This window comes from Dermacentor albipictus, chromosome 7 (genome assembly GCF_038994185.2).
Source record: "Dermacentor albipictus isolate Rhodes 1998 colony chromosome 7, USDA_Dalb.pri_finalv2, whole genome shotgun sequence".
Lineage (NCBI taxonomy): Eukaryota > Metazoa > Arthropoda > Arachnida > Ixodida > Ixodidae > Dermacentor > Dermacentor albipictus.
The window spans coordinates 135,943,108-135,957,735 of record NC_091827.1 but is presented as its reverse complement, the minus strand read 5'-3'; the positions used below and the strand labels follow the sequence as shown (position 1 = coordinate 135,957,735).

General features: G+C 42.7%; 1 protein-coding gene across 7 annotated transcripts in view; it reads left to right on the top strand.

The window, feature by feature from the left end:
- Nucleotides 1–14,628, top strand: part of LOC135911547 (saccharopine dehydrogenase-like oxidoreductase) — a 420,598-nt gene that overhangs the window by 106,541 nt on the left and 299,429 nt on the right. The window lies entirely within an intron of this gene.

Sequence of the window (14,628 nt, the reverse complement as noted above, 5' to 3'; positions counted from 1 at the left end):
ATCATCCCTATCTAGGCCATCTAGACTGGCGGAGAGCCGCACCGATCCCTGAACAATGCAGTTGTATTCTCTTGAGCTACACAGCTCGCAATCCTGAGAATTACCCTCAACTGCATCGCTCAGCTCGCACTTCACTTCTGCACGCACATCTGGCTCTACATGGGTGCTCGCGTCTGTCGCGTCAACAGTACCCTTTTCCTCGCTAGCAACCTCGCTAACCTTACCAGCGACGCACACGCTCGGTAACTGTGCCAATTTGTTCGCAGCTGGCCTAGCTGTCTCTACAGTCATCTGTTGGCACAGCACCTCGTCGCTCTCACTCTGGCCTTTAACGGCCTCTATTGCCACTAAGGCATCGTTAGCAGCTAGCCTTTTCCCTTTACTTATGAATCTGCAGCTAATCTCACAGGCACTACTCTTCTCGTCGGCTTCTGGCGAAAATCCGCTCGATGCTTCCTCATTCTTTCGCTCTGTACTACCTACAGAATTCTCAGACAGCCGTTGTCTCTGTGCCAATAACTGATCACAATACTGTATCTCTTTGATCAGTGCTGCCTTCTCTCTCTCATACTTTTCCTCTCGCTCACGTTCGCGTTCATTCTCACGTCCGTGACGCTCACACGTAAGAGTAAGTTCTTGAAGCTCCTGCTTCCGTTCATTCTCGCGTTCTTCACGCTGACGCTCACTCCTAAGCTCACGACGCTCTCGCAAACATACACGACGCACACGCTCCCGTGGCTCCTGTATCACCTCCCAAGCAAGCTCAATGCTTTTCTCATCATTGCCACTATCTTGAATCGCCTTTATGATAGCTGGCGTTTTCATCCGTTCGTCCGCCTCAACTCCCAAATCGTCGCACACCAACAACAAGTCTAACCTCGTCAACCTTCTAAGATCCATGGCAGCTGCCCCGACAGGTGGTTAAAACTGTTTTCCTTAATTAATTTGTGCAAACACACAATGCAACAAATTCCCGATTCCCAGAACTATCAAAATTGAACACACAACCTTTGAGTCTGGCGAATCATAAGGAAAAAAAACCACGCGCTCACTTACGGTTGCAGCACTCTGCCATCCGGTTCATCCGTCCGCTGTTCCCGGTTCCTTCCGGACTCCCTGGGTCGAAGGCTCGCTCCTTCTTCGATACTCCCAGTCTCTTCGGACCTCTTTCGACGAAGGCTCTCTCTTCGTCGCTCTTCCCGGTTCCTTAGGATCTCTCTCGACGAAGGTTTATCTGTAGCGCTGCCACCAGCTGATGCATTCGGAGGCGATCCTACCGCTGCCAACCAGATGTAGGGGTTGGAGTACGGGCTCCGGGATGAAAAAACCCCAAACTTGAGAGGGATTTATTCTACATTATATACAAGGAGGTGAGCGACAAGGAACGGTTGTACAGACATTACGGGCCGGCAGCAACTCGGACGCTGCGGCCCGCGGCAAGAAGTTCGAGAGAGGTGAATCAGGGAATCAGGGCATGTCCCAGAATCCTCAGGTCTCTCTGGAAGGCTTCTTATAAACCCTTCGAGCACTGTAAGTCACGTCATGTTTGACCAATGGGAGAGTCCACTCCGATGACGCCACTTTCAGCCAATGGTAGGCGCCCGTGTCGTGGTGTCACACCTGGCGGCTTGCTGCGGTCTTGCCTCGCAGACTGGCAATGCACTTCGAACGAGGAGAAGGGGAGGGCTGCACCTGCTTCATTGTCGGATGCCCACCTGCTAATCCCGGCGGCGCACGAACTTGTTGGCACGTAAACTTGTTGCCTTAAACTTGTTTGCTCGGCCGCTTCTCTGGAATGCGCTTCCTGCTTCTGCATTCCTCAATTAGCTGTGCTGCCATCCGATGTGGTCTGGGGAACTCGAAGTAGCCTCAGGAAACGGCGCCATATCTAACACCCAATGGCCCCCAGTCACCAGCAGCTGCGGGGCACCTGACCAAGGCAGCGGTCAGACCTGTAACGCAGCAGAGGATGCTAAGAATCTCTGGGTCCAGACAGGCCGCCAGTGGAAACTGACCCTTGCAATGTTTAACATCCGATCCCTCTCGAGTGAGGCTAGCTTAGCTGGACTCTTTGAAGAACTATCAGACATTGTTTGGGATATCACCAGCCTTAGTGAGATTAGAACTGGTGAGGCTTATACAATGCTGAATAACGGACATGTCCTCTACTATAGAGGTCTCTTAGATAAGAAGACATACAGGGTAGGATTCCTAATTCATAAGGACATAGCGGGCAACATTGACAAATTCTACAGCATTAATGAGAGGGTAGCTGTAGTCGTAATCAAACTTAATAAGTGGCATAGATTAAAGGTAGTACAAGCCTACATTCCAACATCCAGTCAGATGATTAGGATGTAGATCAGTTTTATGAAGATGTTGAATCATCGATGAGAAAAATGCAAACTCATTATACTGTAGCAGCGGGTGACCAATGCAAAAGTGGGGAAAAAGCAGGCTGGTGAACAAACAATTGGCAACTACAGTGTCGATTCTAGGAACGCTAGAGGAGAGATGCTGGTAGAATCCGCAGAAAGGAATAAGCTTTGAATAATGAACACCTTTTTCAGGAAGCATAGCAACAGGAAGTGGACCTGGAAAAGCCCTAATGGTGAAACAAGAAATGAAATTGACTTCATACTTTCTGCTGATGCCAGCATTGTGCAAGATGTAGAAGTGATAGGTAGGCTAAAGTGCAGTGATCATAGGTTAGTGGGGGCTAGGATTCACCTCAATTTGAAGAAAGAGCAAAATTGGTCAAGAAGAAACAGGTCAGCCTAGAAACAGTGAGGGTAAAACCAGACCAATTCAGGCTCGTACTTGCAAACAAATATGCAGCCTTAGAACAGAGAGATGATGATGACATAGAGCTAATGAATGAAACCATAACTAGGCTGGCTTCAGAGGCAGCAATTGAAGTGGGAGGCAAGCCACCAACACAACCGGTAGGCAAGCTCTCCCAAGTAACAAAGGACCTAATAAAGAAACGATAAAGAATGAAAGTCCAACTCAAGAGATAGATAGAATTTGTAGAACTGTTAAAACAGATCAATAAGGCGAAAATAAGTGACATTCAAAACTAAGATGAGAAAGACTGAAGAAGCCGTAAAAAATCGACGCAGCCTGAAATCGGTGAGAAAGAAACTTGGCATAGGACAAACCAAGATTCAAGCACTGAAAGCTAAGCAGGGTAATATCATCAGCAGTCTCGAAGATATAGTAAAAGAAGCGGAAGAATTCTATACTGACCTGTACAATACCCAGAGGAGTCAGGTTACATTCATTAGAAACAGTAATGAACAGGATACAGAAACTCCTCCTATAACTAGCGATGAAGTCAGAAGGGCCTTGCAAGACATAAAACGAGGAAGAGCTGCAGGAGAAAATGGAATAACAGTCAATTTAATCAAAGATGGAGGAGACTTAATGCTTGGAAAACTGGTGGCTCTTTATACGAAATGTCTATCCACTGCAAGGGTCCCAGAAAACTAGAAGAATCCAAACATTATACTAATCCACAAAAAGGGAGACGTTAAAGAATTGAAAAATTATAGGACCATTAGCTTACTCCCAGTATTAAATAAAATATTTACCAAAATAATATTCAGTATAATAAGGGCAACACTGGTGTTTAGTCAACCGAGAAAACAGGCTGGCTTCAGGAAGAAATACTCTACAATGAATCACATCCATGTCATCTATCAGGTTATCAAGAAATCCGCACAGTGCAGTAAGCCTCTCTGTATGGCTTTCATAGAATACAAAAAGGCATTTGATTCAGTAGAGATACCAGCAGTCATAGAAGCATTACATAATCAAGGAGTACAGAATGCTTACATATATACCTTGGAAAATATCCACAAAGGTTCTACAGCTACCTTAATTCTACACAAGAAAAGCAGGAACATACCTATAAAGAAAGGGGTCAGACAGAGAGTCACAATCTCTCTAATGCTATTCACTGCGAGCTTGGAAGAAGTATACAAGCCATTAAACTGGGAAGGCTTAAGAGTAAGGATCGACGGCGAATATCTGAGCAACCTTAGGTTTGCCGATGACATTGTTCTATTTAGCAACAATGCCGACAAGTTACAACAAATGATTAAAGACCTTAACAGAGAAAGAGTATATTGAAGATTAATATGCAGAAGACAAAGATAATGATAAATAGCCATGAAAAGGAACAGTAATTCAGGATTGCCAGTGAGCCTCTAGTCTGTGAAGGAGTATGTTTACCTAGGTCAATTAATCACAAAGAACAATGATCATGAGAAGGAAATTCATAGAAGAAATAAATGGGTTGGATCGCATACGGAAGACATTGTCAGCTTGTGACTGGAAGCTTACCATTATCATTGGAAAGGAAGGTGTACAATCAGTGCATTTTACCAGTGCTGACATATGGGGCAGAGACTTGGACACTGACAAAGAAGCTTGTGAACAAGTTAAGGACCGCGCAATAGCAATGGAACGAAGATTGCTAATCATAATGTTAAGAGAGCGATTTGGATCAGAGAGCAAACGGGTATAGACAATATTCTAATTGACATCAACGTGTTTGCGTCTTGCCACTGTCTTTCGTCCCTTTTCGTGCGCTAAAAAACCTCAGTTATGGAATACCAACACGCCCTAACCTACGCTCTTTCAGGAGAAAAAAAAAAATGGAGCTAGGCAGGTCATGTAATGCGCCGGTTAAATAACCGTTGGACCATTAAGGAAGGGAAACACACTCGAGGACAGCAGAAAACTAGGTGGAGGGATGAAATTAGGAAATTCGCACGCTCTAGTTGGAATTGGGTAATGCAGGACAGGGTTAATTGGGGATCGCAGGGAGAGGCCTTAGTCCTGCAGTGGACATAAAACAGGCTGATGATGATGATGATGATGACTGGGAACATACATGACTCTAAGCACTTTTATTTTATTTAACAGTGCCCTGAAAACATTTTCCTAAATAATCATAAAATGGCCTCATTAAAGGACACCATCTTGGGAATCTCATGCCCCCCCAAAATATTTCTAATCCTTCAACTGTGGGATGAGTTACTGCACCGTTGCCCAGCTTTCTCTGTTTTTGTCTCTGCTAGCACGCTGGAAGGTCACCATGGGGTGCCGCGACGAACACTCTCGCCGCCGCAAAACTCAACTTTTGACCGGGGCTTTGACCTCCTGGCTTCTCTGGCTAGCACGCTGGAAGCTACACAGCAGAGAAGCCAGGAGGGCAAAGCCCCGGTCAAAAGTTGAGTTTTGCGGCGGCGAGAGAGTTCGTCGCGGCACACCATGGTGACCATAGCAGACTGGTACGCAGCATGCCACTGCCCTCTCGGAGGTCATTGATGTATATGCACTTGCGCGCATTGCAAAGATTAAAATTTTTTTCTGTCTTTTTTAGATCGCAGACATACATAGTTTTCATTTATGCAACTCAAAATTGGCAGTTTTGTACTACTGAGACTGCTCTTGCCATCATGGAATCAGCCAATATCATTGGTGGGCATGTGCTTTCGATGATGCCACATGACAACATTGCGAAGCAAGAGCAAGTGATTTTTCGCTGTTTGACAGTAGATAGTGCACTCCCTGTATGCTGTGCAGTAGTTGGCTCACATGTTCACTACGCCCTCTATGACAGATTGGCACCATTTTCTTGCTGTGTTCAAAGAGTGCTTCAGGGTCCCTTTAAAATTTGTATAGTGATGATGACTGATGATGACTGATGATGATGATGACAAGTGATGATGGCTGTTTACCATGCTTTTTTGCTGAACTGCCTTCCCTTCCCAACATTGTTATTTCGGAACTGGGTATTCTGGATTTATTGTTAAAGCTTGACATTAAAAAATCTCCAGGACCAGATGATATCCCGAACTGTTTTCTAAAACGTTATGCTGGATAGTGTGCAAAATATCTGTGCATTCTATTTGCGAAGTCAATCAACGAAGGATCATTACCGGAAGACTGGAAAATTGCTAGAATAAAACCTTCACATAAATCGGGGTAAATCTCACATCAAAAATTACAGACGGATTTTATTAACATCAACATCTTGTAAGCTCTTAGAACATATAATTCATAAACATATAACTGGTTTTCTAGACGAACATAATGTTTTCACAAACATGCAGCATGGTTTTAGAAGTGGCCTTTCGACGACTACTCAACTAGTTGAAATCATACATCACTTTGCTAACACTGTAAACAAAGGGAAACAGATGCGATATTCATGGATTTCAGCAAGGCATTTGATAGGGTGTCTCCTGTTAAATTGCTTCATAAGCTAGGAGCTGTGCTTAAAAATGATAAAATATTAGCATGGATTAAAGCCTACCTTACAAACCGCCATCAGTTTGTTACTGTAAATAAAACAACCTCTGATATAGCTGCTGTGAATTCTGGTGTCCCACAGGGATCTGTTCTTGGCCCCCTTTTCTTTTTGGTATATATAAACGATATTGTCACCAACCTCTCTGTTAAAATCAGGCTTTATGCTGAAGACTGCGTTCTGTACGATGAAATAACAAAGGAAGAAGACCAACTTAGGTTAAACAGGGACTTTAATAAGGTAGTTGAGTGGTATAGACAATGGCAAATGAGCATTAATTTTGAAAAGACAGTATATATGCGGATAACTTTAAAAAAGAAGCCATTGGTATATCGCTATGGCACAGAAAACGCTTTTTTGTCACAGGTAGCGCAATATAAGTACCTTGGCTTGTACATAACAAAGGATCTTTCCTGGTCAAAGCACCTTGAAACAGTAATAGCAAATTGTCGCCGCAAGTTGTTTTTTCTAAGATGCATATTAAAATCCTCCACACCAACTGTACGTCTATTGGCATACAAAACACTAGTCCGCCCTGTTTTAGAATATGCTATAGTTATATGGGACCCGTTGACTAAAAGCAATATTGGAAAGCTATAAGGCTTACAGAAAAAAGCAGTTCAATTCATCTACAACACATATGGGCGTAGTTCTATTACTAACCTTTTATCTTGGAGCGGCTTGCCTTCTATAAGTGACAGAAATCATGCACGTCGTTTAAAATTCTTTTTCCAAATAATAAATGGTCACTACAACATCGACACGTCTCACATTATCGCCTGTGCAACAGGTTACGCTACCAGACAGTGACACTCACTAGCTGTAACTCCATTTACAACACGTTTCAACTGCTTCAGGTATTCCTTTTTTTCAGAGAACTATAGTAGATTGGAATAAGCTGGCCGATAAAACTGTAACACAGTACTCATTATCACTTTTCGAAACATATCTAACTTTTTTTTTTTGCACTTGCTGAGATTGTCAGTGATAGCACTTTTTTACTGTATGATTGGGAAAGATCGCTGATGTAACGTTGAAGCGCTTGTTTTTGCGCCTGTGTTTTTTGTGCCTGTTTTTTGCACTTGTGTGAAGCGCTTTTGTGAAGCGCTTGTTTGAAGAATTTTTGAGTGTAATTCCCCATTTTTGTATTTATATTGTTTCGTGAACTTACTCGTGCACCACGCTGCTAAGATCTTGTTTAAGATAGCAGTATTTATAAATAAATAAATAGTTGAAATTCATTTCAAGCCCTTCATTCATTTAGCCCTTGCATTGTTTTAGAACACTCAGTCAATAAATCTTGTTATCTTTTCTCTGAAATGTCTTCAGATATTTGTGTGAAGAACCACAAAGATATCCTTCATTATAAACGTGCATATCTGCTGCTATTTCATGATCCCTAGCAAGCCCATCATCCTTCTCAGCATCCCTAACACTCTGCCTGGCACAGGTCATTATTTTGCTTCAAATTTCTTGTAAAGTGCACAACCCGATGCTCATGCTCTGGTCACTATCCATGCGACTATCACATCTTTGCTTGACTGTTGTCACTCAGAGGAACTTCTTGCAGGACTGATTGGTGTGTGAGTGTCAAAATCTACACCTGGTGCAAAACAGACGCACAGAAACAAAACAGATGAAAGCAGCACAAAAGACGCTACACAAAGTCGTGAAGAACAACAGGACAAGGGTCAACTTGCAACTGAGGTTTTATTTGACATGAGCCAGATTTATACTAATGCAAGAAAAGAAAAAAGAAAAAATACAGGAAAGGACATACACCTGAGATGAAGCTTAAGGTGGTAGGCCACATTCAAAAGTCAACTTCTTTTCACAATTTTTCTTTTGTTTTTTATGTTTTATGTGTGCCCAAACATTCAGCAACATGTTGCAAAAGAAGTTAGCTTCCTATGTTCATTAGTTTGAAAGTTACAGTGAGTTTTCGAGCCCATATCCTCGTATTGCAAAAGGGTAAATCAGGACTATTTCTTTTGTATAAATAATCAAAATAACTTTTTCTGTTTTATGTTGTTGCTGAGCAGCCACATGAACAAACGGAGCATCTCAGTACATCTCATGGGGGCTCCCGCTATGAGTCTGGTCCATCACATGGTTTGAATGTTTGTTTACATCTTTCTCAAGACAAGATTTTGCCCCACCTCAGGTTATGCAAACATTGATAACTTTTTAAAATTAACATTTTGATATGAAATATTGCACACTCATTCCTTACATAGAGATGTGTGCAACAAACTATAACAAAATAAAATGATGCAGTATTTTTGCATTTGCAGCTCATTTTGCAAATAAATTTAGTCCAAATTGGCAATTTTTTTTCACTTTGCTCAGTTTTTCAAACATTACTTTCTTAATGCTTATCCCATTGCATTTATCTTAGTTCATAGCACAGGTCCCCCACTTAGCTTTGTAAATGCCAAAGCATTACTCAATTCAGCAGTTTATTAGTTACCTATCACTGCTGGCATGACTAGCACATTTACCACATTTTATTGTAAAGGTTACCTGCCAGAAAAATTAAATGGACCATTTTCTGCACTTTAAATAGTTGCATAAGTTAAATAAGACATGCTTATTCAGGAAAAAAAAGCTGTTTAAATTCTGTATTCCAATTAAAAAACAAATTCTTTGTGGCCTATCACCTTAACTTGCACATGCCCTAACTCAAGTGAGGGCCAGAAAAGGCCCTTGGAATGAATGCCTGTACAATTAAATTACCTGTATAACAAATGATTACATTGTCCTGGCTGAATTCCTGTCTCTCATATTGAAATGTGTGCTTGTTTATCTTTCTCCAGTGACCACTTTTCACCAGCTAACAAATGTTAAACGTTATCGCTCAGTGCAAGACGCATATGCATGATTTGGAGTTTACGTGAATGTCATCGTTGATGCTTTATGTTATGCATGTGTGACACGAATTGTGTAATTGTTTCTGTAAACCACGTGGCCACCAGCTATTACACCAGAACCTTCGACGAGTGATGCATAAAAGCCGACGTGATTGACCCGCTGATCGGATTTCGACGATTGCCGACTGTGTTCACCGCTATCGTTGTGCTTCAAGTGTCACTTGCTTTTGTGGGCACAGGTTCACCAGATAAAAAATTGGTTTCATAATTCACATTTTTGCACTGTCACCACTACGTGACAATATGTATTGTAAAAGTCTCTGCAGCCAAGACCACTAGAACAAACTTGCTTGTGCACCAGCAAAACGAGAACAAGGTGGAAGCAGGAGCCAACGTTTCGACAAGTGGACTGGTCTTCTTCAAGGCGACATATGCTTTCCTTGTCACAGTATATATAGGCGGGGTTCTTCTAAAGGGGAGAGGGTCGTAAGGTGGGTGGCTGCAGCAATGAGCAAAGGTGTGTTAGCAGCGAGGGTGTAGAATTGAGAATAAAGGAGTGCTGCGCACAAGGCCAGTGACACGGCCGTCTGTCAATCGCTTGTCAATGACTGTGTGTCAGCCGGCGTGTCAAAGGAGTGCACAGCAGCCCTCTATTACTTGTTTCACTGGTGGTTGTGGACTATAGTGTTTCTGAAAGAGATAATAGAAGGAACGTCAGCAACCGGTGCTCATGAAAAAAACAAGAATTTAAGTGTCCTAGATGTGTTGCTTTACATTGCACGCACACTGCCACTGCCCTCTGCAGTCACAACTATGTTGCAGTCAGCGCTAGTGTATGCAATGCAATTGTTGAGCATGCCAGTGGGTATTGCAGTTCTGCTGCACAGCTCCAGGAATCGCTGAGCTCATACAACACTTTTTGCAATGTAGGAGTTAGTGTGATCGCTGATAAGTGTGTCACTGTTGATGGCGATTTCATGCAACTGAAGGCAGATGACATTTTTGAAGTCAACAATGATGGCAAGGGGATGAAGTTCAACAAAGGCATCAGTGACGAAGAGCCTGCAGAATTTTGGCTATGGAGGCAGTAGCAGCATTGAGTTCTCTGCAAGCTGTACCTTGTGTTGCTCCATGGTTCCATGCAGAATGTGCTGAGAACTGCATGTAATAAGACCAGCTGCATTTGTACGTTCCATTGGACAAAGTGTGCAGAAGAAAATTAGTGGCTTCGTTTACTGAGTATCTTTGGAGTTTAAGTTAGATAAGTGTTCTGCTTTACTGAGCATGCCTAGCCTGCGGTATTGTGCGGGGTAGGATGCACAATATTTACAATGAAGTGACTTGTAATAAAGAATTTTGGAAGTCCCGAGTGATTTATTATAGAACCATATGGTCGTATCTCTTGCACTGACAATGTGATGGATGGCTAGCTAACACAAGTCTCAATTTTCACGTGATCAGCATGATCAACAAGGTAGCTTTCATGGTTACCCATGTTCTTTCTGAGCAAGCAGCACTTTTGTATCAATAAAATCGTCCATGTACAGTTGTGCATGTACATAGAAATGTGAATGTCCAAAATTGTTTGGTGATAAGGTGTGTTTGTGTAAAAGCAGAATAACGGAGTGGTAAAGTACATGTTTGCCAAACTGGCCGCTGCGTTAACGTGAAATTGCACAATGACCTATTATAATTAAATGTCGGAAATTGGCACTTGTCTGCACATTGTCTGTAAAAGAAGTTTAATGATCAGAAAGTGTTGTTTGTTCACAAAGACCACAGAGCACATGTAATCGTAGGAGCAATGTTTATTGTGCGAAAATGGCGACATGTGCTACCCAGTCAGCCATTTGCACCGTCGGCAAAAGAGATACCTTATAGGCGCCGGTTGGCCATTGCCAGTGATGTGCTGGCAAACAGCAAAAGCCAGAGCACTGGCATGCGAAGCAGAGGATGGGGCTCGCGGTGTTTCCGGTGATTTCGCTCTGCGGATCTTAAGGCATGACATACCGTAAATATGCATGTCAGGTGTCTGTTTTTGAGAAAAGTCGCCACTTGTAAGAGGCAAGCCACGTTCATGGCATCAAGTAATCTATTAAGTTGAAAAATAGTGCAAATTTCTGTGTAATTGTGCCCCACAAACTGAGCTCACCGTGGCAAGCTAAGAACTCCAGCAGTTATATTTCAGATGTTATTTTGCTGTGCACGTTAACATTGTCCCACATTTAATTCTCTTTCTCTGTCTGTTGTAATTTTTATATTTGCAATGTTTCACCATTCTTAATGCTTTAGAAACGCCCAATCTTCAGTCGGGGTCCATTCCACATAGCTTAGTGCGACGAGAGCCCGCTGTCGTGACGAGTGTGAACACTCCAGTGTGTTTGCATTTGTCGTTGATGCACAGCAAATAGTCGTGTGCTGCTCACAACCATCAGAGCTGGGAAGCATCAGGAAGGAAAATATACCCTAAAGGGAGTACACCGTTTTGACAGCAAAATAATCACTGCAGATCTGAGTGTTTGCCTTCGGTGCCCTTGCTCCAGAGCCGTTACACGTGCGGAGGCGAACATGGGCAATTTACAGGCAATTCACAGGGGACACGAAGCTCATGCATATGAAGAATGATAGGTGTAACATTAAGGGATAAGAAAAGAGCTGATTGGGTGGGGGAACAAACGCGAGTTAATGATATCTTAGCTGAAATCAAGAAAAAAAAATGGGCATGGGCAGGACACGTAATGAGGAGGGAAGGTAACCGATGGTCATTAAGAGTTACGGAATGGATTCCAAGGGAAGGGAAGCGTAGCAGGGGACGGCAGAAAGTTAGGTGGGTGGATGAGATTAAGAAGTTTGCAGGAACAACATGGGCACAATTAGTACAGGACCGGGGTAGTTGGAAAAGGATGGGAGAGGCCTTTGCCTTGCAGTGGGCGGTAACCAGGCTGATGATGATGAGGATGATAAAGATGATGATGATGATGATGAAGGGCTCCTTTAATAATGTTAGAACAACTAGATCATAGTAAAGCAGCGTCGGAAATGTACAGTGCTCAGAAATTGAAACGCGATACTTGGAGTGCTCAGCTGTTGCTTTTTTTTTTCTTCGCCATAGGTGATCGCTAGGAATTGCCATGGGACGAAATGCAGTCACAATGCATCACCAAGGTTCTCGCTTTTACTGTATACCACTATGCATCGGCTCGGCGTCCCCAGTGCTTACAGTCTGTACAAAAAGCACCGGGGATCATGTGCTTCGAGTATCGTGTTTCAATTGCTGAGCACTGTACGTACCCCCCCCCCCCCCCCCTTTCAAAAGTTTCCGGAACACAACATCAGAGTACAATCTAAATTTCACTGCAGCCTGAGTACAGGTCCTCGAATCGAAATGTAGAGTTGGTGCTTCTTTGTAGAATCATGATATTCCTGACACACATTTCAGACTCTGTGCTGAGATCGTGAAAAAATTTAACATTTTAATTTTCTGTGCTCCAAGAACTTCAGAGGTCGGCTGTACTGTTGCCTACAGACCATGTGTATCCAGTTTTCTCGTCGTTCCATCAGGTGAGGCCGCGATTAAAAAAAAACGATTGAAATGAATGGCCTAACCAGCTTCGGTCATGTTTCAGTAACTATTAGTGCACCCAAAAACGCATCATGTTTGATCAGATTTGGTTTCATGTGGTATTTCAGCAATGGAAACAGGAGAAACATGGAACATATTAGGCCAAGGTAGCTGGCGGCTGTGTCTGCTTTCCCCAGCCCAACTGCCACATGCCATTACATTCGCGGCGCCGCTGCATGAAGACGCCACTGGTCCAAACTCATCCCGCGCCCGGTGCCTATAGTAGTAGTGTAATTATTTCGGATGGCGCTGTTGGGCTCTCCTATTTTTTATTTGTCTTGGCACACGTGAGAGTTAAAATTCATTCGCATTGTACTTCTTTTCTTGTTTTTTTCTTGCTTTTCTTGTCGATGTATAAGTTAAACATACATTATGGTAAATAACACTGTAATGGTTAGTTCAGCGCTTTTTCTGCTGCAATTCTGAGCTCGTACAACATATTTCGTACAACATATTTCATACAACATATTTCATATTTCGCGCTGTTTTCTCCATAGTGCAAGTGTACCTGTTGACCAGTTGTCAATTCTTCTACAGACAAAAAAAAAATGGATGTGCTATTTAGGTTGCAACCTAAAACAGGTGAAGGCGTAATAGGCCCATTTGATTTGCTTGCACCACCTGAACCAGTTTACGAGGTGCTGCACCTTGCCATTTGTTTCAGTGGTGCAGAAATGGTGCCCGTTGAATCATGCCGTATATTTCAAAGTTCAGGGCTGGTCCACAGTTTTTTTGCATCCTCCCTGCTGACAGTGGTTATGCGGTGCATGTATGCAGGTGCTAAACAGCAGCAAAGCAGATGACACAGCACATGGCTGTAAGTGCTGTTCAAACACCTCTCACACGCTTCTGCTGTGTCTATGCACTGCGGGGTGTGCTGTCAACGCCTCAGAAGCCAATGAATACCCCTGGTTCTGAAACTTGTCTGCACCTTGGCACTCGTTTCTCATGTTGCATTGTATCTGCACCAATGAAATAAAGCTGCGCGATTTCTGAACTTCCCTTGCCCTGCTGTAAACTGATCCACAGTGGTGCAAGTGAATCCAATAGACATAATAACGCTGAAGAACACACTTTCTGTTCTCATCTACTCTGTACTACAGCCCAAAAAATGTTCAGCCAATTAACCTGACCACTCTACTAAGCCATGACAAGCACCACTGCCAATCGACAGTTGGTAGCAGAGTCTTTCTGATGAGTTACAAGCCAGAAATGATAGTTGTATGAATGCTGCTACCAATCGACCGTTCGTAGTAGCACTCATCCTTTTTGCGTGCATCCTTTTGTGTGAACTGAAGAAATGTTCACTTGTAATAGTGCTTGTACGTAAATTCAACAGCAGAAGGCTCCCATTCCCAATAATAACTACGGCCAGTTCCCTCCCTTCAGTTTCACCCCAGTTTGCTTCTGACAACTACTTATTACCAAGATCGAGAAAAAATGTATGGCACATTCACAACAAATTTTTTAATCACACTACTACGCAATTTTTTACTATCCTATTTCAGGGAACAATGACTTTAGAAGTTTGAATCAAACTTGTGAATTTTTTTTTCACTTACCATAATGTAATTATTCCACCAGTTACCATTTGTGACAATAATTGTTCTGTGTTATTGAGATAATTTTTCCTGTCAGCTGCTGGCTCCAGAAATACTGTTTGTGGCTTCACTACTATATTTAGTTTTTCTATATAGCAGTGTACTAACGAGAGATACACTTTTAGGCCAGTTGACTCTGATATTTTTGTCAACATCTGTGCTGTATTTTTCCAAGTATAGCGTGCACCTTTTTTTCTGAGAAAATGGGTAAAA